Source organism: Gopherus flavomarginatus, chromosome 2 (assembly GCF_025201925.1).
Source record: "Gopherus flavomarginatus isolate rGopFla2 chromosome 2, rGopFla2.mat.asm, whole genome shotgun sequence".
NCBI classification, from domain to species: Eukaryota; Metazoa; Chordata; order Testudines; family Testudinidae; genus Gopherus; species Gopherus flavomarginatus.
Window position 1 is genome coordinate 268155431 of NC_066618.1, and position 26448 is coordinate 268181878.

Below are 26448 nucleotides of genomic sequence, written 5' to 3' on the forward strand. Positions count from 1 at the left end.
ACTATTCAAAGCACATTAACAAACTGTTGATGCACATCAGCAGGGTCCACATGGACAGTTAGTCCACAGCAGCCTGGTGCGGGATAGACTCATACCCCATATTGCTGCAAACTAATGGTGTGTGTAGACAAGCCCTAAGTGTTTGGAAAATCATGTACCAAATAACTTACCAAAGGTTTCAACCACATGATGGATATAGGGTAGAAGTTTCTAAATAGATTAGGAAATCTTGCATATTGTTGGCACAGTGAATAAGGATTAAAACTGCCATTGATCAGTGGAAGACCTGCAAGCTGATGGAGATTACTATTGTTCCCCCCATTCTGTATTTTCATTGGGCCATTTTAGTTTGGTCATGTACCTGTCTATAACCCCAACAAATGCTTCCATCCTCCATTTCCCTCTTCTGGCCACTGATTCCTTCATGAGACTCAACAAGTACTGTATACTGGAGTTATATAGGGTATTTATTCAAATAACAAAGGTTAAGATTTGCAGGGTTTAGGTGAGAATTATACAACTCATTGCAGAGAATTCCCAAACCAGGGCAGATTTGAATAAAGCAGCTTGCCAAACACAATGGAAAGAGCAGATAACATTCAGAGATTCTAACTTCAGAATCTAACTTCAGAAGCTCTCTACACCAACATTCTACGCAAAGATGGACTAGAAGCCATCAGGAATAGTATCCCCAATAATGTCACGGCAAACCGGGTGGCTGAACTTTGTGACTGTCTTCACCCAAAACTATTTCAGATTTGGGGACAATTTATAGCTTCAAGTTAGTGGGACTGCTGTGGGTACCCGCCTGGCCCCACAGTATGCCAACATTTTTAAGGCTGACTTAGAACAACACTTCTTCAGCTCTCGTCCCCTAACACCCCTACTCTACTTATGCTACATTGATGGCATCTTCATCATCTGGACCCACGGAAAAGAAGCCCTTGAGGAATTCCACCATGATTTCAACAATTTCCACCCCACCATCAACCTCAGCCTGGACCAGTCCACACAAGAGATCCACTTCCTAGACACTACAATGCTAATAAGTGATGGTCACATAAACACCACACTATACAGGAAACCTACTGACCTCTATAATTACCTATATGCCTCCAGCTTTCATCCAGACCACATCACATGATCCGTTGTCTACAGCCAAACTCTAAGATACAACTGCATTTGCTCCAACCCCTCAGACAGAGACAAATACCTACAGGATCTCTATCAAGCATTCTTAAAACTACAATATCCACCTGCTGAAGTGAAGAGACAGATTGACAGAGCCAGAAGGGTACCCAGAAGTCACCTACTAGAAGACAGGCCCAACAAAGAAAGTAACAGAACGTCACTAGCCATCACCTACAGCCCCCAACTAAAACCTCTCCAGTGCATCATCAAGGATCTACAACCTATCCTGAAAGATGATCCATCACTCTCACAGACCTTGGGAGACAGGCCAGTCCTCGCTTACAAACAGCCCCCCAACCTGAAGCAAATACTCACCAGCAACTACACACTACACAACAAAAACTCTAACCCAGGAACCAAAACTTACAACAAACCCCAGTGCCAACTCTGTCTGCATATCTATTCAAGGGACACCATCATAGGACCTAACCACATCAGCCATACTATCAGGGGCTCATGCACCTGCACATCTATCAATGTGATATATGCCCCTCTGCCATATGCATTGGCCAAACCGCAAAGTCTCTACGCAAAAGAATAAATGGACACAAATCTGACATCAGGAATTATAACATTAAAACACCAGTAGAAGAACACTTCAATCTCCCCGGTCACTCATTAACAGACTTAAAAGTGGCAAGTCTTCAACAAAAAAAACTTCAAAAACAGACTCCAATGAGAAACTGCAGAACTGGAAATAATTTGCAAACTGGACACCATCAAATTAGGCCTGAATAAAGACTGGGAGTGGATAGGTCATTACAAAAACTAATTTCCCTCTACTGTTACTGACACCTTCTTGTCAATTGTTTGAAATGGGCTACCCTTATTACCACTACAAAAGTTATTTTTTTCTCCCTTGGTATTCTACTGTTAATTGATTTGTCTCATTAGCACTGACCCCGCACTTGGTAAGGCAACTCCCATATTTTCATGTACTGTGTATTTATGCCTGCTACTGTATTTTCCACTCCATGCATCTGATGAAGTGGGTTTTAGCCCCCAAAAGCTTATGCCCAAATAAATTTGTTAGTCTGTAAGGTGCCACAAGGTCTCCTTGTTGTTTTAAATTCAGAAGGACCATTCTAATCATTTAATCTGACTTCCTGTACCACACAGGGCATAGAATTTCCCAAAAATAATTCCTAGAGCAGATCTTTTAGAAAAACTTCCATTCTTGATTTAAAAATTGTCCATGATGGAAAATCCCCCATGACTCCCGGTAAATTGTTCCAATGGTTAATTACCCTTCACTGTTAAAAATGTATGCCTTATTTCCAGTTTGAATTTGTCTATTTCAACTTCCAATCATTAGATCATGTTATCTCTTACCTTGCTAGATTGAAGAGTCCATTATTAACTATTTGTTCCCCATGCAGATACTTATAAACTAATCAATTTACCCCAACAGCTAGACCATATGAACTATGACAAAAGGTAGAGAGCACATTTCAATCTATATAGAGAAAATTAGAAGTCAGGATGCCTGTTCAGGATTTGAAAGAGGTATTTCCTAAATACAGGGTTGGGGATTGTCTTAATTTAACGGAAATACTTGAGACTCAGAATTGCTTGTTTTGTCCTTGGTACACTTCTTCAAACTCTGATCGCTAGATGTGAGTAAGGGGGCAGAACATCAGTTGAGATACAGTATTATCCAGTATAAACATTGTTTTAGTTTTGCTTGTTTTACTCTTTTCCAAATTTCAGCTATATTGAATACATCTATAGCTTCATCTCTTCAACAAATACACTAAGACAAGTTATATAGCTAGATGACCAAAAGAAAAAAAAATAGAAATTCAAAAATTCTTAGATAAATCTGAAATTGTTCAGCTCAGCTAATTACAGTTATTTATTAAGTACACAGCTGAGTTATTCTTTAGTTCAGATATTCAGGAACCAGATGGCTCCTATCAACACAGTTAAAAATAAACGAAGACCTCCTTCTGAAGCATCTGGTACTGGCAACTGTCAGAAACAGTGCCAAGCTACAACATTTGAATCCAGATCTGGATTTTGAGTGCTTCTGTCCCAAAACTTTGGGAATCAAAAGTACCTTTTACTCTACTATAGAATTTGGATTCAGATTCCAAACCCAGATTCCAAACCCCAAGAAGTGTGTCGGTGTTGAGATCTAGAGTTTTGGTTTGGGTCCCTCACCACGGAAGGTTTTTTAAATGCCAAAGGGAAGCTAAAAAAAAATCAGTTATGTTAGACTTTAATTTGTTATTTGAATCAATTAGATTTTGGATTTTATACTGTATCTCTGTATTCACAGCTCTCCATTAAAGGTAAAAAGCGCATGTTTGATGATTTTATGAACCCGACATTGTTAATCCCTGCTGTTCTCTCTCTCCTCTTAGTTAGTGCCTGGTGCAGTTCTTGACATGGAATGGATGGACTCCCATTCATGTCACTGGGATTTGAATTAGGTTCTGGTTCCTTTTATTGAGAAAATATCCTTCAAAGTGTTATTTTCAGTGTTTTGGTGCACAGTGTTAACCTTCTATTTTGACTCTCAGTGAGGCACTGAAGTTTGGCCTTGACACCTTAGTATTCAGAATAGCATCAAGATTTAATACACTCCAATTAATTAGAAAATCTCCAATTGGATGAGTAGCTGAACATTTTTAAAAAAAAGGATTTTTGGTCATCAACGAGCGGTATGGGGAGACGGTGGACTCCACTGATGGTAAAACACAGTTTATAGAATGAAAGTCTGGAATTATTTCAATGTACTACATTGGTCTAACTGTAATGTTTGTTCTCATATTGAGACACCATTTAAGAGAGACGAGTTCTGGTAGGTGCTGGACATAAGGTAACCTATGCACTGATGAGGAATTATAGAGGAGATACCACCTCTCTCATCACGGTTCTTCCCAAAGTCCATGGAGAGATCACTTAGCAGGCCTCTGCACTAGGAGATCCAAGAGAGAGAATTCTGGGGCAGCCATGAGAGATCAGGTAAGGTGTGTATTTGCCTATTCTCTGAACAGATTATCCATGCTCCTGGTAGGAATTACACCTCTACCCCTCTATAATGTGACCTGGTATAACACGGGTTCGTGTATAGCGTGGTAGCAGCAGAGCTCCGGCAGCACTTTAAAAGGTCCGGAGCTCCAGCTGCTGCAGAGAGCCCCAGGCCCTTTAAATCCTGCTGGAGCCCTGCTGCACTACCCCAGGGCTGCGGCAGCGGGACTCGCCCGCAATTTAATATTTAGCAAAATTTACTACACTGTAGCATCTGTAGCATACCAAAATATTTCCCCATACTCAGAATAAGAAAATAGTATGGTATCTGAGATATACTGTATAGGAAATATAGAATTTAAATGGTACCCTCTGCAGTATTCCTCACCCCAATTGTTCAGAAATTGAGAGTCTATTCTCCAAAAATAATGAGATAAAAGCTGAAAATTGATTCCTGTGGCACCTTATAGACTAACAGAAGTATTGGCGCATAAGTTTTTGTGGGTGAATACCTGATGTATTATAGACCTGTTAGTCTATAAGGTGTCACAGGACTCTGTCACTTTTTCCAGATCCAGACTAACATGGCTCTGATACTTGAAAATTGATTGTTATTTTTCAATTTGCCCTTTTGTATTTTAGAGTTTAGGGTACCCAAGGGTCACTTTTTCAAGCTTTTCTCTGCAACCATGAGGGCCAGATAACTTACTCCTAAATTTGTATATGAAAGAATCAGCTTTCATTGTCATTTGACACTAGGAGCTGAGGCTTTGAGAAAAATCATCAAAAAATGTGAGGCTTGCAATAAAATCATGAGAGTTGGGAATGCTGCTTCTGTATGTATTAAAGTTCACTTTTTGACCATGAGTTTGTACCATATGTAGTGAGGTTGTACTGTGGATACAATGATTTACCTATTAATTAGTTTTAGGAAGTTCAGGAATGTGATGGAGAGAATATACTGACTCCCAGTGTCATCCCAAATCTCCTGGACACTGTACACAAGGATTGATCATTTTAGTAAGAAAAACAAAACTAAACAAAAACAAACCACCACTTTCTGCTGTATTAAATCAATGCAGCCAACCAAGAACTAATTAGTTTCTGTAGTATAATAACAATACAACATTATGTTTCACAGATTATAAATCAGAACAAGAATTCAATGGCTGGTCAGCAAAAGAGGTTCAATTTGTACTAACCTTGTCCCAGAAAAAGAAACTGGAGAAACTGCTATAGTGTCTCATTTGTTCTCTGTTAATTTCCGGTACCTGGACAGGAGGTATCTTGCTATAATATGCTATCCAGAACTAATTAATCAAAATAACTAGTAATTTAAAACATCTTAAACTTCTATCTAATTATGGCTACAGGGTGTGAATTGAATTTGAAACCAGAAGTTCTCCAGGAAGTTTTGGATTCAGGTGTTTTATAAGTAATAAATATTTGATTGTTCATAGTGAGCCTAAACAGAGCATATTGTGTATCTCCTGTGTCACTCATCTTCACATTGCATGCCAGATGGTGAATCTCAAAAAGCTTCAGCTTTCATCAGGGCTGCAAGACTTCCAGGGCTTGCTTCTTTGCTTCCTTTACCAGTGTACCCAGATACACTTGAGCAAAGTAGATGTAGAATGCTACCATTCTGACTGATTCTGGGTCCAATAGGATTTTTGTTAATCACTGCAGTCGGTCAGAAATCAATCTGATATTTCACCTGAAAGCAGGCACATTCTGCAGCAGAGTCCATGAAAACCATGCTATGACCTTGTTTATACTCTGTGTCATGAGGAAGAGTGGCATCCATTGATTCCCTTACACTATTTTCTTAGAACCCTTGTTTTTTTCCTTTAAAGTCTCCTATCGAAGGGTCCCATTCAACCCTGCTTGGGAATAAACTGTGTATGGAAATTGGAAACCCTGCAAGTTTCAACTTGTGGGGTTTGCTTTGAATTCTTTCAGTCAGGAGGGTCTGATCAAGGCTGAAGCTTGATGGTCTTGTGGTTAAAAGCACTGAACTGAGAGTCAGGAGATTTAGATTCCATTTCCTGCTTTACCACTGACTTCCTGTGTGACCTTGGGCAAAGAACTTAAACTCTCAGTGCCTTGGTTTCCCCATAGGAAAAATAATACTGCCGTACCTCACTGCGGTGACATGAGGACAATTTCACCCCTATTTATGAGGAACTCAAATACTACATGGCAGTGGACCATAGAAAGTACATAGAAAGGTGGGGTTTTTTTGAACTCACAAAAATGGCACACAGAACACACAGGCTGCACCCAGTGCTTACGGTGGTCTGAAAAAGAACTTTCAATACCCCTACATCTGCTTGTCCATCAACCCCAAAGTCATCCAGCCCCTCCTAGTCCCCACATTCATTCTGCTTCCACATTTGTTCAGCTGCCCAAGCCTCCTATCAAATCTTCCCTCTTCAATTCTGCTCTCACATCAGTCCTGCAGCTGCTCCCCACAGCCTTACTTCTGGTCCTCCTGCAGCTCCTAGGGTTCCCCACCCCATCTTCAAGGCCTGGAGATGGGGCTGCAGTGGGGTCCCCTTTTCATCCTTTCCAGGCTGGGTGTTGCAGGTAAGGAAAGGGGAGGATCAGAGCAGCTGTCCCACTGCTTGCAAGATGGGAGGAGCAAGCGAAGCTGCTGGGTTTTTTCTGCTCCTTCCTCTCCAGGGCCCCTCCTGTGAGAATGATGTCATCTCCTGAGGGCAGCGGAGAGTGCTATCTGCTTCCTGCAGCAGCCCCCTTTGGCTGCTTTCCCCCAGAAGCTGGGCAAGCAGGGAAACAGGGCAGTCAGAAAGGTTTTCCCCCAGACAGTAAAAAAAATGTGCAACCCTCAGTGACCCAACTTGTACTTAGAAATTGTATTTCCTGGGTCTGCGACCTGTTGTGACCCTGCACACTTAAAAGCACTGTCTGTACCATATTAGCACATTCTCATAGTAACTCAAAATAGGCCTTTCCTGTTAAGCAGAATGAAAAGATAGGGAACAGCACTGTGACCATTCATAAAGGAAGAGGGTTGATTACAATATTTGTATTAAGCAAGAAGTGGGCATTTTGGATTAATCTTATTGGCTGTACACTGTCATACGCTACATTGGCCACATAAACACAAGTTGCTTATATTTAATAAGCCACTTATTACTGGGGCACTTGTACAATAAAATTAAAATACATGAAAATTGTATTTGTGGCTGTCTGTTGATAGTTAAAATAATATTGGCATTTATTTAATGACTTTCACCCAAGGAAATCAAGTATTTTAAACATTATTGGGGGGTGGGGGGAGGAGAAAGCAGATCTTTAGGTCAATTTTGCATCTTTCTACTTTAAAGAAGGCTGCTCTAACCTGCACTTGAGAACCAGTCTGACACAGAATCCGACTGCTGCTGCTTGGCTGGACACTGTGACAAGTTCTGGCGTGAGGTCTGCTTCAACCTGAATTTCCTGAATGCCCCAAACTCCCACTGTAATGTAACATGTTGATTTTGAAGGGAAATTTGGGCCCAGTCGAAATCTCTCCATCCTTGGTTTCGAGTTAGGGCTTTTGGCCTAACATAAAGAATTCAGGATTGAGTCCCAGACTTTGTTCCATTGAGGACTGCTGTATTTCAGATTTAGGGCTGAGTCCTGAAACTACCTGTATACTTTTCTCATTAACAATACCACTGAATTCCATGGGACTATTTACATGGAACAAAATTAATCATGTGTTTGCAGGCTCAGGCCTTTAGTAAGTATCTAGCTGCTTGTTACAACTGATTACATATGAGTATGAATCACTTTTAGTCACTTCTTTTAAAGTTCTAATTTGTATTTTAGGTAGCTAACACTATGCTTCATATGTTTGCATGCAAGGCAGGAAACAGCAAACAAAATATGTAATTCACAATCTGTAAACACTGTAACAAAGCTTTGCTCAGTTCAGGTAACTGGTATTACCTTGTGCCTCACACTGATTTTAGCCAGCTATCTAGTGGCATCATTCATGATAGCAGATAGATGACTCCATTCCCCATGATTTTGTGCCCAAGCAATTGCCTCACTCATCTCTCCCTCCTTTGAGTTCAAAGATCAACATTTTTTCTCCCATGTTCCCCAAGAACTATTATTCCCAATGTGACAATTGTGTTTATTTCCATGTCCAATTCTGGTGCTCTTAGCTAAAAGCATATTTGGGTGTGACTTCCAGTAAGTTTCTAGGTGCTCGTTTGTTTCCAAATAGATGTAGACCTACACACATGTGCACACACATTCCCCGTTTGTGCACACACTTGATTGGATAAATATCTATCTAACCCCATCTTCAAAGCAGTGATTTACTTGTGCACATCTGGTAGTGCTTGTGCAAAGCAGGAGTGCATCTGCATGAATACAAAGGCAACTACTGCAAATAGAGACTACCATAAGAATTCCCACTGACCATGTCTAAAGCATGTTTGGGGAAGTCATTGCTCATTGTATGCTGGGTCTGCATTCCAAATAATAGGACAGTTATATTAGGCAGAGATAATATAGGACACTAGCCATGAGACTGGTTTAAATATACAATAACTTCTGGGAAATACAAAAACAAAGTGTCAGAAAAAAAAGCCTTCTATTTCATGTGCTTTTACCCATTTGGCTAATTGTATTACAAATACCTCTAACCAAGTGTTACCATTATATATTGTTAGCAGAAGGAAGCATTATGTTAGTTAAGGACAACTGAAGGCATTGCCATTGATTCTTTTAATTAAAAAGGCACTTACATGTTGTATGTTGCAATTTCACAGCTCTGCAATGAAACAATGCATCTGCTTTTTTTAAAAAAGCACAAAGAATAAAGAGTATGAGACTAGTAGTCACAGAATGAAAGAAATTGGTGAAGTGCAGTGAAAGGAGGCTTTTGCAATCACAGTTGCATTGCTTAACAGGTCAGTTAACAAATTTCTACAAAAAGCAACTGAAAACCGCCTCTCTAATTATCCTGTTCCACACAGCTTAAAGCTTCAAGGACCTTTATCAGGAGAACGAATGTCACTAATCAATGAGGACTGTGAATGAGAAGCTCCTAAAGAAGACTTTTCTGTTTACGAAACATAAGCACAGCAGGAAGGGGCTGCTGAAGGGGTACTGAAATGCTTTTTAATACAGAGTTAATTATTTCTCTTCTATTTGTAATTATCTTTTGGAAAGGAATTGGGAGCCTGAGCAAAGTAAGAATGTCTACCCCACAATCTGAAAACCTGATCCCTGTGCTGGATCCCTAGTCAGTGTGTGATTTCCTTTCTCTTTGTGAATGCTAAGTCATGGAGTTGTCATGGCTTTTAAACCCCACAGCACCTGCTTATAGGGCAATATTATTTTTATTAAGTGGATTTTTGTGAATATTTGGAAATGTAGAATATTCTAACAATACACTGATTCATTGGGTTAAATTCAGAGGTGATGATAAATGGTGGTGCAAGGTACACATCAGTAACTCAGTGTAACTTGAACATGAAGGGACTAACAAAAGGGTGCAGCAACAGCAACTACCAGGAGGACATTTAAAGGTGTGAGATACACTCTCTTGCTGTAAGACAAAGTAAAGACAATCCCATCCTGAGTTTTTTGCTTAATTTCTTCTGGGTTCTTTTTGTATGTGTGAGTCTCTGTGCGTGTGTGGGTAGTGACTAGTTTCAGGTCATGCTGCTGGTAGGACTGTTTAAGTTGGTGTAATTTACAAGCCAAGGAAGCAGGTAGAAGAGGAGCTGGTAAAGCAGGAGAAGCAGCTAACAGCAGGTTGAATGAAGGTGAAAGATAAAAGAAGTGGATATAAAGATGACTCATTCTATCTTAGGCTGTCTTAAATTAACTTGTCAATGGCTTTTGCTGCAAAACAGCTCTCCCCACCTCTTTTGCCTTGGACTGAAAATTACACCAGGTGTAACAGAGTTACATTCATGAGTAAGAAACGGGACACTGCAAACAAAACCAGAAACAAAACCATAGAGTTGGTCAACAGCAGTCAATTTCACATTTACATTTTTGTTTGTACAGACTTCTAGGAAAAGAGTTGATGGATTATTTAGTGAACCTGGGCCTAGATTCTTGGCTTAAATGGTTAACAGGCCAGATGGGGATTTCCCCAGCCTAAGGAATCCAAAGCCTAAGGAATCCATAGATACTAACTTCTCCTCCCTACTCCCCCATCATGGGAAAGGCATGACTGGAGAGAAGGGAGAGTGCTCTGGCAATATGGCCGCACGAAGGCTGTTACCAAGCAAACCAAGTTAGAGCAGTCCTGAGGCATCGATGCTTCTTAACATGGATTATATGAAAGAAAGAAGTGTATAACTTGGTCACTTTAGCTAATGTCCTCCCAGTTTTTAATAATTCTCTCCATTCCTCTCCATACACTCTCTCTGTTATGTCTCCATATAACACTGCACATAAGTAGCCATTTGCAGAGCACAACAAGTAGTTTTACTGGTTCTACAAAACCCAGAAACTAGACTACATATGCTTGAATGCCATCCACTGGCACCTGATCTATTAACTAACTACTTATGTATATGCAGACATTTTTAATTTGCAGAACATTCTCTAGATATTTATAGAGTGCCTATTTCTATATTTGTATTGTGCCCATTTCTATTGGCTCTCTATTTCCCTATATACCCTCTTCTGTAACTGCCAAGTTTATACAAATACTTGAGTGGGGCAGGAGGGAATATTAATACTATATGACATAAGTAACATAAGCCATTTTTTATTTAATATTTATTGAACATATCCAGTATGCTCATAATTTTACAAGCCGACAGGTGGACACTGTAGGGAAAATAACAATCTATAGCAGAAACAGCAAGTACAATTGAGACAGATTAACTAAACTAAACTAACTAAAGGTTCAGTCTAGAAGCTCTGCAGATCTCTCTTCCCAATGACCTCCTCTTATTTTCTCATGTGGACTACTTGTATCTCAACATTTTGTGGGATAGAGAGATTACAACTCTAGATAATGCATATCTTAGCAGAGACAAAAGGTGGGAAGAGTGGGACAGCTTTGGGAGGGGAAGATGAGAAATCCAGTCTCACATGATAGAAGAATAGTGGGTCATCTATGTGGATATGCCAAAGTGGCATTTAGCTACAAGTGCTAAATTTAGAAAAGGTCTAAATCTGCAGGCAAATTTCCACAAAATGTGGGGTGTGCTCCAGCCTGGATTTTGATCGGAGTCCATCTTTCCTGGATACATAGGACTCCATAGATGGGATGAAGTTGGTCCACAGATCCTCAGTGTCAGAGATTCGACCACTATTCCAGAGACTAATTCAGACTCTCACTAGACAGAGTTACATGATTTTAATGTGGCCCATAGGCCAGCTCTACAAAATTAGCTCTATGTACTAGCCTTGTTCCACAGCAGATTCCCCAATGATAAAAATAGGAGGTCTGTACAAAGTTAAAAGATAGGAAATGGTCCTTATAAATTACCTGACTTTAAGGGCCAGAGTAAAGTGGAGCATGTTTTTCAGAAAGTGCTGAGTACCTGCCTTTCAGAAATCAGGTCTCTTTAACATGTCTATAATTGGTCATTCAAAAAATCAAGGCATAAAATCACTAGTCACTTTTAGAAATCTTGGCCAAAAGTCTCTGTTACAGTCAACAACCGCTGTAAAAAGTGGCTCCTTGGTTTACAGGCTATATATACACACCAATGCAGCTATAGCTCAATATATCATTCTCTTTTGGATGTCATGTTATTACTTTTCAAGCTCATTTCTACTTTGCTTTTTCATATCACATTTAATGCCTTCTCGGCATTTCTGATTTTCAAGTATCTCCTTCTCGCTGTAGTTCAGTGCTTCCAATTATGCTGTTCCCTGCTCAGTTTATGATCTTACATTGTTCCAGGTTTAATCTCATTTACTGCATTATGCCGGTGTCCCTAATTAACTAGGGGGGTCTCTTTTCACTTTTCTTTTTTTTACAGCTCCTTCTCATTGAGCATCTGCAAAGTTAATTGAAATTTTTTTTTTTACAGTTCACTGATGCATTTACAAAATAAATAAGACCCAGCATTGTATCTTGTGGACACATACTGTTTAGCACAAATACCCAGACTTACCATCATAATTAATGATGAAAAAATGTTGGAAGGAATTGTCAAACTCATGCTTTAGGGCTTCAGCCAGTCTTAAACTATTACGGATCAGGATGAGATCCAATGTGCAGGGCAGATTATCCCACATCCGCCCACTGCGAGGTTCTTATACCTTCCTCTTAAGCATGTGGTACTGGCTAGGCTCACGGACAGGAGACTAGACTAAATGAAACTTGGGGCTGACCCAATATGTCAGTACCTAAGTACCATATGTAAGCCACGCCTTGGTCCCAGGGTCAACTCTGCTATCGCTGACCCACTTGGGGGTGTTACAAGTGGTGGCCTGTAGGAGGAGTTGAACTGGGATGCTTCTGAAGCTTGGAATGTGCTTCCCCAGGCAGGTGGAGTACATCAGTCATGCCTGGTCCTATGGCACTCTGTTTCCTTCTAGTGCTGGCTAGGCAAGTAGAGATTGAAGAGCCTGCTACAGGTACAGCTAACAAAGCTGGGTGTTTTAACTCAAGTAGTAGAAGCTCCTGAATTAAGATCAAGAAATCCCAGGTTCAGTTCCTGTTGTCAACAACCCACCCAGGAGGCTGGCATTACACATACTATAAATTAACTAAACTAAGCTGCCATTCATAATTATTGTTGTCTTAAGGTCCATCAGTTTTTTTTCAATATATTAAATGGTCTCCTCATCCAAAACCATTTGTCTATTTTTTCAAGTGAAAGTCTGTGTGACACAGTATCAAATGCTTTACACTAACATTTAAATATATCAAATTATTACCCGCAACTACCTGGTCTGTTAAATTCCCATCCCGTTCACATACTAACTACAGGCCTTTTTATTAAAGGGTCCGAACAACAACTTTTTTCTTTAACCTGCTGGATTTAAAAGCTGCTAATAATTATTTCCCTCCTCTCAAGTGACTGAATTCTTGAGATTGTTTCTTAATTACTGTTTAAGTCCCAGTAGATCAGAAGATTATATATATATATATATACACCAAGACTCCTCTGTATTGCCAAAATGCTGTAATGCAAACGAGACATAGGTTAATATTTAGCTATATTACTTCAAGGGCATGAAATATTCTGCATAAGCAACTTTCTTCTTTGTGTATCCTCATATATCAAAGAAAATTAATCATGAAACGTCTCAATGAGATATTTTTAAATATCATGACCCAATTGTCGATATCACTGTGGGCTGTCTGACTCCTAACAGGTGAAAAGCCTCCAGAAAGGGACAATCTCGAAAGAGACCAATAGGTAAAATTATGCCTTGACTTCTTGGGCCTATATTTTCAACCAAGCCCTATAGCCCTAAGAGTGATATATTTTCTGGACTAACAAAAATTAATCTCATGGCACTCTGGTATTGTATCACCAATCATCCCAAGAGATATTCTTTGAAACAACTTCTGGGATTATATAAACTAGAAGCCCAAATATTCCAAAAATGTAAACATCTTACAGTATTTGAGACTGACTATGATTTCAAGACAGTTACAGTGAGTATACAAATCTGGTTTTGATGCTTAGGACATGCTTAGGACATGGGTAAAGTGCTAAATGTGCAAGTAATTATGAACTTGGCACAGTAGCAGTATTTATTTTAAGCTCTACTTTTGCTGCTTTCGTAGAGGATGTTTATTTAACCAGACTCTATTAAACATGCTGAAGAGTATCACTGAAGACTTTGTACTCTGAAACATTTTTAAATTGATGAAACACAGAAGCAATCAATCATCGCAAATGGTAAAGAAAGGCAGATAGGCTCTGGCAGACACAGAAGAAGACCTGTAGGTGTCTTAACTTTTTTTTTCCCCTTTAACAGATAAAAAACACACACAACCCTATTTGTGCTGCTGAATTAAGTGTTTGTGAAAAGAGAAGTCTTGATAGTAGTGGAGACTGAAATCTTCTATTGATTTAGAAGTGGGACACAGTGGTGGGAACTCCTGCATGGTCTCTTGCCTTTCCGATCCAACCTCTGACCTAATAGACCTGATGTGCTTATCCTCTCTTGTAACAGGAAAAATCCATGCTGCGCATACAACCTATGGGTTTCACTTAACCAAATAATGATGAATGACGATGCTTTTCATGCACCATTTGTACACATATGAAAACCATTGCTCTGGCTTGCATTCCTGCTTTGGGAAGCAAATTCAATATCTCCTCCAGCACCAATCTAATGATGGAAAGAACAGACATAGATGTTTCTTCAACCACCTTACTCTCAAATTGCCATTGTCCAAAGTTTCCAGATGTTCATTTTTAAATGATTTAGTCATAAATGTGTTTTTTAAATATAATTTTACAAACCAATAAATGGATAAGTTAAAATATTGGGATATTTACAGGACACAGGCCTTTTGCTTTGAAAATTACACTTCAGGAATTTTTGCATGTCTGCTTGACAGCATGCTTGATCCTGCAACCCTTGGTTATGCAAAACTCCTGCTGATTTCAGTGGGAGTTTTGCCTGAGTGAGACCTGAAGGATTGTGTCCAAAGACAAATAATGAGATGAAATTCTTAACTAACTTAGTCACACTAGTGGCTGCAGTTGCCAAGGTTGCATATATGTTGTTGTGGGTTTTTTAAAACACTACTGTCATCTGTACTTCTTATAAGGAGTGAATTTTAAATGGAATCAATGTATTGCTTTGACTCTAATAAGTGTTTGGAACTTTTGTGTGTGTGTGGTTTTGTATAAACCTATTCACTGTAACTAAATGGGCAAAAAGCCTTTTTGGACAGATTATATAGATGCTTGTAGCCAAAAAGTTGTAAATATTAATGTTTTTCCTACTCAGCATTTTTTATTTTATACACAACATACAGTAAGTTAAGTCTGTTTTTTCAAATGTGTGTGGATCTTGGCAGTGTTTCTATTATTTATACAGCATGATACATCTATTGATATTGGGTTTTGTTCATTTGCTGTAGATTTCACATATGCTTTTTTATTAATATTTCTTTGCAATTAAGATATGCTTTTATTGCATTCATGGAAAAACATGGTGCCCTCTGCTGTTTAACAAGTCTAAATTTGCAGTAAATTCACTAATGGCTGCATAGCCTAAGTGAACCAAAATCCTGTCATGACTATATTTTTAATCAAAATCCCTTATTGGTTTGGTGGGGTGGGGTGGGGTGGGGTAGGGTAGATGTTACCACTATGTGATATTGGATGACTTAAAACTCATTATTTAGGTCTCAATCTTACACACACACACACACACACACACACACACACCCCAATATATGTGGAATCCTATATATGTGCATAATACTAATTTTTGCCTCCTTTTCTGTTTGTACAATGTCTAAGAACAGATTTGAATTCTCAGATATAACCATTATTTAAAGGCATTAAGTACATTTGTTTCAGGAAGTTAGTTTATACCATGGGAATTTCTTTACACTGTGAGTTGCTTTTTGAAAATTATAATCTGAGAGGCATTGCTGATCTGTGATTTGGCTAATAAGTCACATGATATTATTTCTGTTTCCTGATTGGATGAGAACAGTTCACATAATCAGGTTTATAGGATGAATGTCCATGGAAACTCAGTTTAAAATTTCCTTTTCATGTGTATTCAAGCATATTCATATTTCATGAGCATTCACGACAGAAAATCCCCATTGCATAAATCAAGAGTAGCCAACCTGTGACTCTGGAGCCGCATGTGGCTCTTCAGAGGTTAATATGTGGCTCCTTGCATAGACGCTGACTCGAGGTTGCAACTACAGATGCTAACTTTCCAGTGCTCCGGGGTTGCTCACTGCTCAACCCCCTGCTCAGCCCCAGGCCCTGCCTCCACTCCACCCCTTCCCCCAAGATCCCTGCTCCTTCCCCCGAGCCTGCCATGCCCTCGCTCCTCTCCCCTCCATTCCAGAACTTCCTGCGCACTGCAAAACAGCTGATCCTGGCGGCCGGGAGGCGCAAGAAGGGAAGGGGTGGTGTTGATCGGCAGGACTGCCGGCGAGCAGGAGGCGCTGTGGGCTGTGGGTATGAGGGCTGATGTGGGGAAGCTGATGTATTACTGTGGCTCTTTTGCAATATACATTGGTAAATCCTGGCTCCGTCTCAGGTTCAGGTTGGCCACCCTAGCATAAATGATCACATAAAGTAAATTAAAATGGGGGTACAAATACAACCAAAGCTAATTCATTGAAGTGTGAATTAATATTGGCAGTATGTTTTCAGAATTATTTTCCTACCCCTAATAGCATGAAGTCTTGTTGAAATCAATGAGACTATTCACAGGAACCTGGGCTGCAGGATTATCCTCATAAAAAAAGAAACTGATGCACTAGATGAAAATAGTTTAACCCTTTTCTAAGGCAGTAAACATATAGTAAACTAAGTCTGAACTTAATAAAATTGCCCACCTACTTACAGAGAGACAGATTCTGATACCTTTGTTCATGCTGAGCAGCACCTTACTCCATGAGTGGTCCCACTGATTTCAGTGGATCTACTTAGCAAGTAAGATACCATTCAGCATAACTAAGGGTATCAGATTGACACAGAAATTGTAGTGTGTCATGCTGCTGGAACTATTTAACTCTAAGACAAAATATTTCACCTCTTTACTATTTAAATCTGTTATGTACATAAAACATCATATCTACGTTTCATTACAATCATAGGTCCATAAAGATGTGCATAAAGTACATTTGGTAGCACTAAAACAGTTAATTAACTTCATTTTTGGCATTGTTAATAAATTGTTTTCAGTTTTATGAGGCCTACTGTGCAGTATGTGGGTGTTCTCTGGAGGTTAATTTATGTGAAAGCTTTTGGCTTCCCTTAACTGAAGAATGTAAGTAGCCCAGTGGATACTGCAGTTGACTTTGTTATAGAAGCTTGTGAGTTGAGCATATAAGCTCTTGGGGACAAATTCCTTTTAATAGACCTAATTTATGCATTTTACTTTGTCTAACGTGATGACTATGCACTCATCAAGAAGTGGCATCTGACCTAACATACTCAATATTCATGAATGCAACCATGTGAAGAAAAAGAATACTTTGCATTTCTTTGGCACCGTCCAGACTAAGGTCTCAAAGCACTTGATAGAGATCAATTAATTTAGTATCATAATAACCTCTCTAAGGGAGTAGGAGTCTACTGCAGATCCAAGCAAAGATCCAAGATGTCTTGACCCTCAGTCCCATAGCCTGGTCACAAGAACATCCTGCATTTTTCCAGATAGTGCCAGAGGCCGGGATGTGGGCAGTCATTCCTAGTGGTTGGAGCACAAGTTGATAGACCGGAATAGAAGTCCACGGTCAGAGTCAGAGCTGAAGTCAGACAGCAGAGCCAAGTGTCAGAGCCAGAGGTCAGGAATCAGAGCCAAGTGCCAGATCCAGGTTACCTAGAGTGAGAGAAGGCTGGGTCCAAGGCAGAAGCAGGGCTGGAACAGGACTGGAGCAAGGCTGGGTACAAGCAGGCTCAGGAGCAATCACAGCCATGGGCAAATGTTTTGAGCAGCTGCCAAACAACTGGTGTTGCTGTGTTTTATTGCTGGTTTGCTGACTCTTCCCACCAATCAAGTGGTGCAGCCGATCAGGCAGCCTTCTACAGGCCAGCTGCACTCATTAGGTTGGAGACTGGCTTTGCTGCAGGCCCTGCTTCTTCACAGATAGAAGCAGAACAAATGGATCCAGAAATCACTCTCTCTCCACTAAATCTTTCAACATATTGGACTGTTATCACACACACCAAGAAATACTTTTTTTTCTTATGTCTTAGAGCAGAGATCAGCAACCTTTGGCACACTGCTCACCAGGGTAATCCCCCTGGTGGGTCGGGCCACTTCGTTTACCCACCACATCCGCAGGTTCGGCCGATTGCTGCTCCCACTGGCCGTGGTTCACCACTCCAGGACAATGTGGGATGGGGGAAGCGGCAGCAAGCACAGCCCTTGGCCTGCGCCACTTCCCACAGCCCCCATTGGCCTGGGATGGTGAACCGTGGCCAGTGGGAGCCGCGATCAGCCGAACCTGCGGATGCAGCAGGTAAACAAAAAGGCTTGGCCCACCAGGGGGCTTACCTTGGCAAGCCACATGCCAAAAGTTGCCGATCCCTGTCTTAGAGTAACTAGTCACTTGCAGTACATTTGTGATCACCTTTTATATTCCACACCCACAACTGTGTTAAGGTTGCACATTATGACTCAAACATGAGAGTAAGCACCCAAAAATCAGGAAGGTCAATACTACAATTACACATGCCTTCATGTGAATATACACTGTGATTACATGATCACATACAACATCACATATCCATTACTGATCACTATTTTGTCTAAAATAATAAAATACAATATTTTTTTCTAAAATGAACATGCAGAAGTATCATGCATACCTGCAAAACAATTTGTGTAGGCCAGACAGTGAAGAGCAATTCAAAGCAAATGGTTGTAATGGAAAATATTATGAATCTTACACAGTTGGAGGTCAAGATTAGTAGCCCTTTATAATTAGTTTGAACTTGGAAGTTAAGTCAAAATGTTACACTCTCCCATTATATCATTTAAAATGTGTTTCCTATATTCAAATCCTGCAAGACCAATAAAAAGTTAAAAAAGAAAAAGTTTTCTATTTAAAGATATGCTAATTATTGTATGTAAATCAGCCAAATAAGAGAAGGGTTGACTTTCTAAATGGCTATGTCAAGAAAGATTCATCTAGGACTAACTTGGTCCTTTAGTGGTTTCATAACGACAGATGGGCAGTATGGGAGCACATTAACACTGTGTCTTATTTAAAATAGACATTTATTATTGTTATTTAAGTGGCATTCCAAATACAGCTTCCCCCTCAATTTTTTTTAGTAATCATATTTCTTCATGGTTAGTGATTTCCTTATCTAACTCAGCTGTTTGTGTGCCATTCACATTAAATGATTTCAGTCCCAGTCAATGAGAGCATGGCATCTAAACCAAAGCATTTGTTCAATCCACTTAAAAAAAATACAGCATAGAGAAACTCAAAATTAATTGACCTAATATTAGTATACAAAGATTTTGGTCATAGTCTAGAAACTTTTAAAGGAAGTGCCATTCATTAATATTCTCATGTTAGCGTTCCCTAACACAATACTGAAAATGAACTGGGGGGAGGATGTTTTCCTGCTGTTTATTTGAACTGACAGAAACCAGAGTGCAAATATTGTAAATAATGCAAGGAATTCTTAATGTCCTCCTAAACAGTAATCTTTTTTTCTAAAACCCAAAATAATAGCAGTCAAACAAAAATGACATATCCATTAATGTAGGCATCCACCACAAAGCACACTTCAAAGAATATTTGGGATTGCTACTTTGTTTGTATAATGTTTGGTCAATTATGTACTTGGCAACAGTATGTTAAACAGGAGGAAACGCTACACAAAAGAAATAGTCTGATACATTTTGACAAGGTGCAACAATTCACAAGAGTTTTTTGCACAGACTTCTAAATATTACCAAAATGCCATCATTATCCCAATGCTAGGTCACTCCTATGTCTTTGTCACTGCTCTTTTCTTTTTTATATATTCCTGTCTGTAATTCCTAGACCCTTTTCTAACTCCATGCTCACCTGTGTGGATAAGAAGGTACACTGCTAATTTAGACCCTAATCCTGCAAGGGTCCCCACATAGATAAATCCCTTCATATGCACTAAGCCCGATTGACTTCAGGGAGGTTTTAATGCTACAAGCACCCCACAATTTCTATTTATTTAACTACTCAAAGAGCACTGCCTTAGAGTTCACCATCTTGCTCCACTCATCAAGATCTGGAAATGTGCTCCTTGGGGATAGAGCCTCCTGCCAGAGTAATCTGTAGGGGTTAGAAAAACACTACAGCATTTGGTTTGAAACCAATTCAGGGGAATCTAATCCTTTAAATATAAACAATTTCCCTTGAGTGTTTAGACAATATCACGGTATTATTTCCAGCAATGCTGGGGGATGGCTGCAGATTGCTTTAATACATTGAAATGATGTGGGGCCAGATTCTTCTCCCAAACCAGCTCCAGGAGCTGGAATCTGGCCATAGTTGGCCATCAGAATGCATCCAGAAGGGGAATCCCAGCAGGCTTACTTGGCTCCGTAGTGTAGGTCTTGTATTCAGAAACAGGAGGAGACATCTTGGGAGGTGGGGATGGAGCACACCTAAACTCCACTCTTTCTCATTTGGTGGCTGATCCTTCACCACTGCTTAACACCAGCTATATCAGTAAAAAAATGAGTAATGCGGTGATGGATCAAGACCTAAGAATCTAACACACAATTGTGATCTTTTGTCTTTATACACACACACATCTAAGAGTTTTGTGCTCATTTTCGGCTTGTGTATTCTACCTGCTATTTTTCCATTGTGTGATTTAAGGGGCATAGGTGTGTACTAAGTATTTGGAATGCTATATACTGCCTTTTCAGACTTCTTTCTCAACAGACAGATGTCTACATTTTTTCATATTGCAGCAGCAGGTCTTTCAGAATGTCCATCTGAATCCTGGACAATATTACCACTGACATCATTATGCAGGTTGAGCTCAATGCTAAAGTAGTGCCATATGGATCTGCATGGAAAGGAAAATTATGTCCTAAGTGCCTAAGGCACTGTCACTGGTTCTACGCTTTTATAGGCAGTATCATAACAGTAATTAATCAAATGTTGCAGTCCTTTCTCAGGTTAAACTCTCATAAGCCAATGAGAGATTTGCTAAGTAATCAGTGTAGGAAATTAGGAAGTGCACATGCTGGCTCATTAATACAAATAATGGTAGTAATATCTGGATTCTTGTATCATTCTTCCGGGTTTTTGTTTTGTTTTGTTTTTTGTTTTTTTGTGGTCTTAAAAAACCCATCCCCTAAACCACAGTATTTTTGATGATTTACACTGAGTAAACTGGAAGAGATTACAATTGATTCCAAACTTAATTTTGCATTGAATTATTTTCATCCTTAATTAGAGGCACACAATGCTCCATTAAAGTCAGGATAATGGGAATTTGTTTAACAGGAAGAGGACATTAATACTTCATTAATATATTCTTAGGTTTTTACACCAACACCAGGATGAAATCCTAGCTCCACTGAAGTCACTCGGAGAGTTACCACTGACTTCAATGATTTCACCGCACATATCAGTCTATATTTAAATCAGACCCTACAACTACTCTGGCAATTCTAAAATTTACAACTGATATTCATTTGAACCCCAGTTCATCAAATCTCTCAAGCACATGACATTGACTTGAATGGGACTTAAGCACGTGTTAAATGTTACACTTGTACTTAAAGACTTTACTGACATGGGGCCTTAGAAATAAAAACAAAATGATGCAATTGGCACTGTACTTGTGGCTTATCCAAGACACTTTGCTTAATTAATTCCATTTTCCTTGCTTTTGCACAAAATGTACATTTCCTGCACTTGGTTTTAATATCCATTCTGCCACAGGTGATTCTGGGGGCCTCTTCCAAGCTACAAATAGCCCTCTGTTCCACAAGGCTCCATATATGGGCCTACGCTTGCTTGGACAACCTGAACATTTGCTGTAGGCACTCAAGCTACATCACACTTTCCCAGGGCCACCCACGGGGGGGGAGGGGAAGTGGGACAATTTGCCCCAGGCCCCAGGCCCTGCAGGAGCCCCCACGAGAGTTTTTTGGGGCCCCTGGAGCGAGGTCCTTCACTCACTCCGGGGGCCCCAGAAAACTCTAGCAGGGCCTGGGCCCCCGGAGCTTCTTCCGCTCCTGGTCTTCACTGGTGGGGGGTCCTTACCGCCGAAGCGGGACCTGCCACCGAAGTGCATCCAGGTCTTCAGTGGTAATTTGGTGGCAGGAGGCTCTTCCATTCCAGGACCCATCGCCGAATTACTGCCGAAGACCTGGCTACACTTTGGCGGCAGGTCCTGCTTTGGCGGTAATTTGGCGGTGGGGGCCCCCACTGCAGGTCTTTGGGGCACTTCGGCGGTGGGTCCCAGAGCGGAAGGACCCCCCGCCGCCGAATTACCGCCAAAGCAGGGGCACCCCACCGCTGAAGACCCCAGGTTCCTGGAATCCTCTGGGCGGCCCTGCACTTTCCCCCAAAAAAGAGTCCAATGAGGTCTCTGAACAGGTTTTCAGTGCCTCCTAAGGACTTTAGCTGGTTCCCCAGTGGCTGATTTTTAAACAAATGTCCAAGAAAACCTTTTTATTTGTATTAAAACTGCTTATAAAGATTGTTTCCAGTGAACAGTCAGATCTCAAGTAGTACTATTTTAATTGACGGTGATCAGTTTGCTAAATACAATTCTTAGCTGAGCTTAATTGAAATGCATGTGTTTGAGAGCACAAGTGGCATTTGGTCACAAGAAGATGTTTCTGGAGGGGACACTATTCATACAGATCTATCCTTGTCTAGCTCCTGCTGCTGTAAACTGGATGCACAGAGAGAGGTGGAGCAGGTGAGCACACATTGTATCTGCCTGGGAATGCATGGGTAGTATTAACTTTCCTATGGAGACCCCCTCCAGACTGAAGCTGGAGATAGCTGAAGGACTCCAGAGGCATGGTCTTGGAGCACATGGCCATGTGCTGGCAGATACCGCTATTCTTTTGATGCCCCTCAAAGAATTCTCAGATCAGAAAAGCACAAATTATCTTTACTGAAGCTGGGTTTGTTTGCCCCAGTCAGATCATATCCCCTTGTTTCTGGCAAAGACTGGTAAGAGCGATGAAATACAGTAAGGAAGTCTGCTCTCATGGGGGTTTCTGGCTGCTGGGAAAAGGCTTTTCTCATGAGATTCACGCCTAGCTTTCACAGACTCAAGAGGTTTAGATAGCTCAGATACAGTATGCATCCAAATGTTTGGATACTCATCCAAACTGAAGTTGAACTCTGATCCTATCCTGAAGAGTGACTGTGGCCCATGTGTAATTATAGCAATTCAGTTTCATGAAAAGAAAACATACTCTCCCTTCTCTATTTAAAAAAATAGTATGTATCAAAGTTATTGGTACATTAACAACCGCACCACTTCCATTTTCGAGCTCCATTGCCTATGATTTATATCTGTACATTTATACAAAACAGACTCAATATTTAAACAGCAGCAGAACCACACAATCACTGTGAAAAGAAGTGCTTGTCACTTCAAAATAATGGTCTGTTTATTTCTGAATTAAAGTCCAACCCTGTTGCCATTGAAATCCATTGCTACATTTCTGTTGACTCCAGTGGGAGCAGGATTGGCATCTTTATGTGGAATACTTACATAAATACTTATTACACACAAATAGATTATGTTAAAAGAACATTATTAAGGTTGCAAAGTCAAGCACTCAAATGTTATGATATGACAGAATTAAGGTTGCCTGTACAACCTTAATTCAGCCCCTTGTGTGTGAGCATTCTGATATAGCTAGTGCCAGTTGGAATTTCTTCAGCGGAACATTTTTTCATCAGAGAATGCTGATTCATTCAAATTGAAATGTTCCCTGGAGATGGTTCCATTTTGGCAAAGTTGTGATGGTACCCAGGCCTGGTTCTGACAGAATCTCCTTTGTTTCCTGACATTTTGCCCACCCAGATGCTTGTCAGCCCACCTGGCAGGCTGCTAGAGAGCCCTGGCTTCCAAGCACCCAGCTCTGGCAAATCAGACTCTGGAAGACCTGGGAGCTTCAGCTGCGAGCTCTGAGGCTCCTAGTTCAGCTGAGACTCCCAGTTCCTCCACAGCATGCTAGGCAGGCTGCTGAGGAGCTGGGAGCCTAAATGTTCTGGGAGCAGTGGCTCCCATGCTCATGCAATTCAGCAGCATGGATTCCCAGGGTATGTCTACACTGCAGCTGTGAGTGAGCTTCCCAGCCCAGACAGATAGACTCACACTAACTGGGCTCAATGTGAATGTTCTGGTTCAGGCTGCAACTCACGTTCTTAAACCCACCAGGCCCTCGGCTGCTGGGAAAAGGCTTTTTTCATCATATTCACAACCCAAGTTTCACAGACTCAAGAGATTTAGACAGCTCAGATACAGTATGCTAGCATGCTAGGTTGAGCCCAGATAGTACAAGTCTATCTCCCTGGGCTGGGAGGCTCATTCCCAGCTGAAGTGTAGACATATTCCCAGGATCCAGGGCTCCAGAGCAACCCACCAGACACATCACCTCTGAATCTGAGACCCTGGGGGTTACTTGATCTGTGGATGTGTTCCTGTGCATGGAGAATTTTGAAATTTTTTGTTTTCACTCCAAATCGGAACAAAGCCCAATTTCAAAATCCTCCATAAGATGGAATGACCTTTCTCTACACAGCTCTTGATATGGTCTTTAACTACATGATCTCACACCATTTTTTTCCACAGGACCCCAGCCTCATTCAGTGCTCAGAATGGACAATGCTAGATTAATGAGCAGCTACTTTGTATTTTGTTTTATGTTCATTGTTCAATGTGTAGCCTTAGGCTTTACTTACTGTACATTATTCCAATCTTTTTTTCTGAATACCAAATTATTAATTTCCTCATGGGCTATTCTGTTGCACTCATCATTGTAGTATCTGAGTGCTTCACAAACATTAATTAATTTATCTCCACCACACACCTGTGAGGTGATAGGGTGATATTATACCTATTTTACAGATGTGGAACTGAGTCACAGAGAGATTGTGGTCAAAAGCTTCCACTAATTTTGGGTGATCAATTTGAGACACCTCAGACCTCATTTTTCCAAAGTACTTAGCACTTTGTAGCCCATCATATGTTCAAAGCCCCACTGCCATTGACTTCAGATGAAGCTGTGAATGCCCAGCTCCTATGTAAATCTGACTCCAAGGTCTCTGGGGTCTCATCCCCAAGGAGGTCCATTCTATGCAGTGAATAAGAGAGAGGTCCTGTGAAAAAAATGGTGAAATAGTATGGGATCATGTAATTAACAACTGCATCATAATGCATACACACAAAAGGATGGAATTATGATTGCCCAGGCAACTTTAATTCTGGAATTTCCTAACATTTGAGTGCTTGATTTTGCAACCTTAACAATATTCTTTGAACACAGTATTTTCATATGTAATTTCCTAAGGTTTTTAAAAAAGGTAACTGAAAAAACAGTATTATAGCTCACAATTTTAAGTGTAACAAGTAAAAAAAAATTATTCACTTTTAATGAACTAGTCAGAAAGCAGAGATTTGCATATACTTTCTGATTAACTTAGAGTTAAATACCAGTTTTCATTGAAATTAGCTGTCATTAAGAGATATGCCTTCACGTCTGTGACATGATTGGTTAACCTTACTCCAGGCATCAATATTGATGGACTTTCTGGTGGTAAAGAGTAGACATGCTCAGACTCAAACCTGACAGTTTTCATGCAGTCACGACCCAGCTTTTCTTTTTGTAGGTAAATGCACGTGTTAATGGTTACATATTGAAAATTTGTCCTTAATCTAGAATTCTAGACATTTATCTTGACTCTGAATAAATAGTCTCCTTATACCATGCACATACATTCCCAGGTTTTGTATATAATTTCTTGCCATGACCCTATAGAAAGCATGCACATCTAACATACTATAATTTGGATATTTCTGATGCACTGGTGCAAAATGAATGATGTTCGTTCCCTACGTTTAAAATATCTCCTTAAAACTGGGAGCTCCTTGGGTATACCAGAGCTCTGCTTAGCACATCTTGGTAGGATGGGGAGAGAAAATTAATGTTATACTCCCTTTACACAGACACACATGCCCCGGTCCTGTGGGCAGCTGGGGATCAGTTTGGTCCCAGAGAGAGTTAGAGCAGCCCCCAAGCTGCTTTAATGTAGACTAGTTTGTAATAGTGCTCTAGGGGCTGTTACACTAGTGAGGATTGCCAAATCAAACATGCCTGGATAGAAAGCAGGCTAGATTGTCAGGCTCAATGGGTAGTGATCAATGGCTTGATATCTAGTTGGCAGCTGGTATCAAGCGAAGTGCCCCAGGGATTAGTCCTGGGGCCAGTTTTGTTCAACATTTTTATTCATGATCTGGATGATGCACCCGCAGCAAGTTTGCAGATGACACTAAACTGGGGGGAGAGGTAGATAGGTTGGAAGGTAGGGATAGGGTCCAGAGTGAGCTAGACAAATTGGAGGTTTGGGCCAAAAGAAATCCAATGAGGTTCAACAAGGACAAGTGCAGAGTCCTGCAC

The 26448-nt window shown here is 40.4% G+C and overlaps 1 protein-coding gene and 1 long non-coding RNA gene across 2 annotated transcripts in view; one reads left to right on the forward strand and one right to left on the reverse strand.

Moving 5' to 3' along the window:
* The window catches only part of LOC127045435 (uncharacterized), a 37315-nt gene extending 21944 nt beyond the window's left edge, over positions 1–15371 (forward strand). The window contains exon 4 of the long non-coding RNA XR_007772708.1: positions 14302–15371. This is a non-coding gene — a long non-coding RNA (uncharacterized LOC127045435). The remainder of the gene's footprint in view (positions 1–14301) is intronic.
* The window catches only part of ANGPT1 (angiopoietin 1), a 212683-nt gene that overhangs the window by 159578 nt on the left and 26657 nt on the right, over positions 1–26448 (reverse strand). The window lies entirely within an intron of this gene.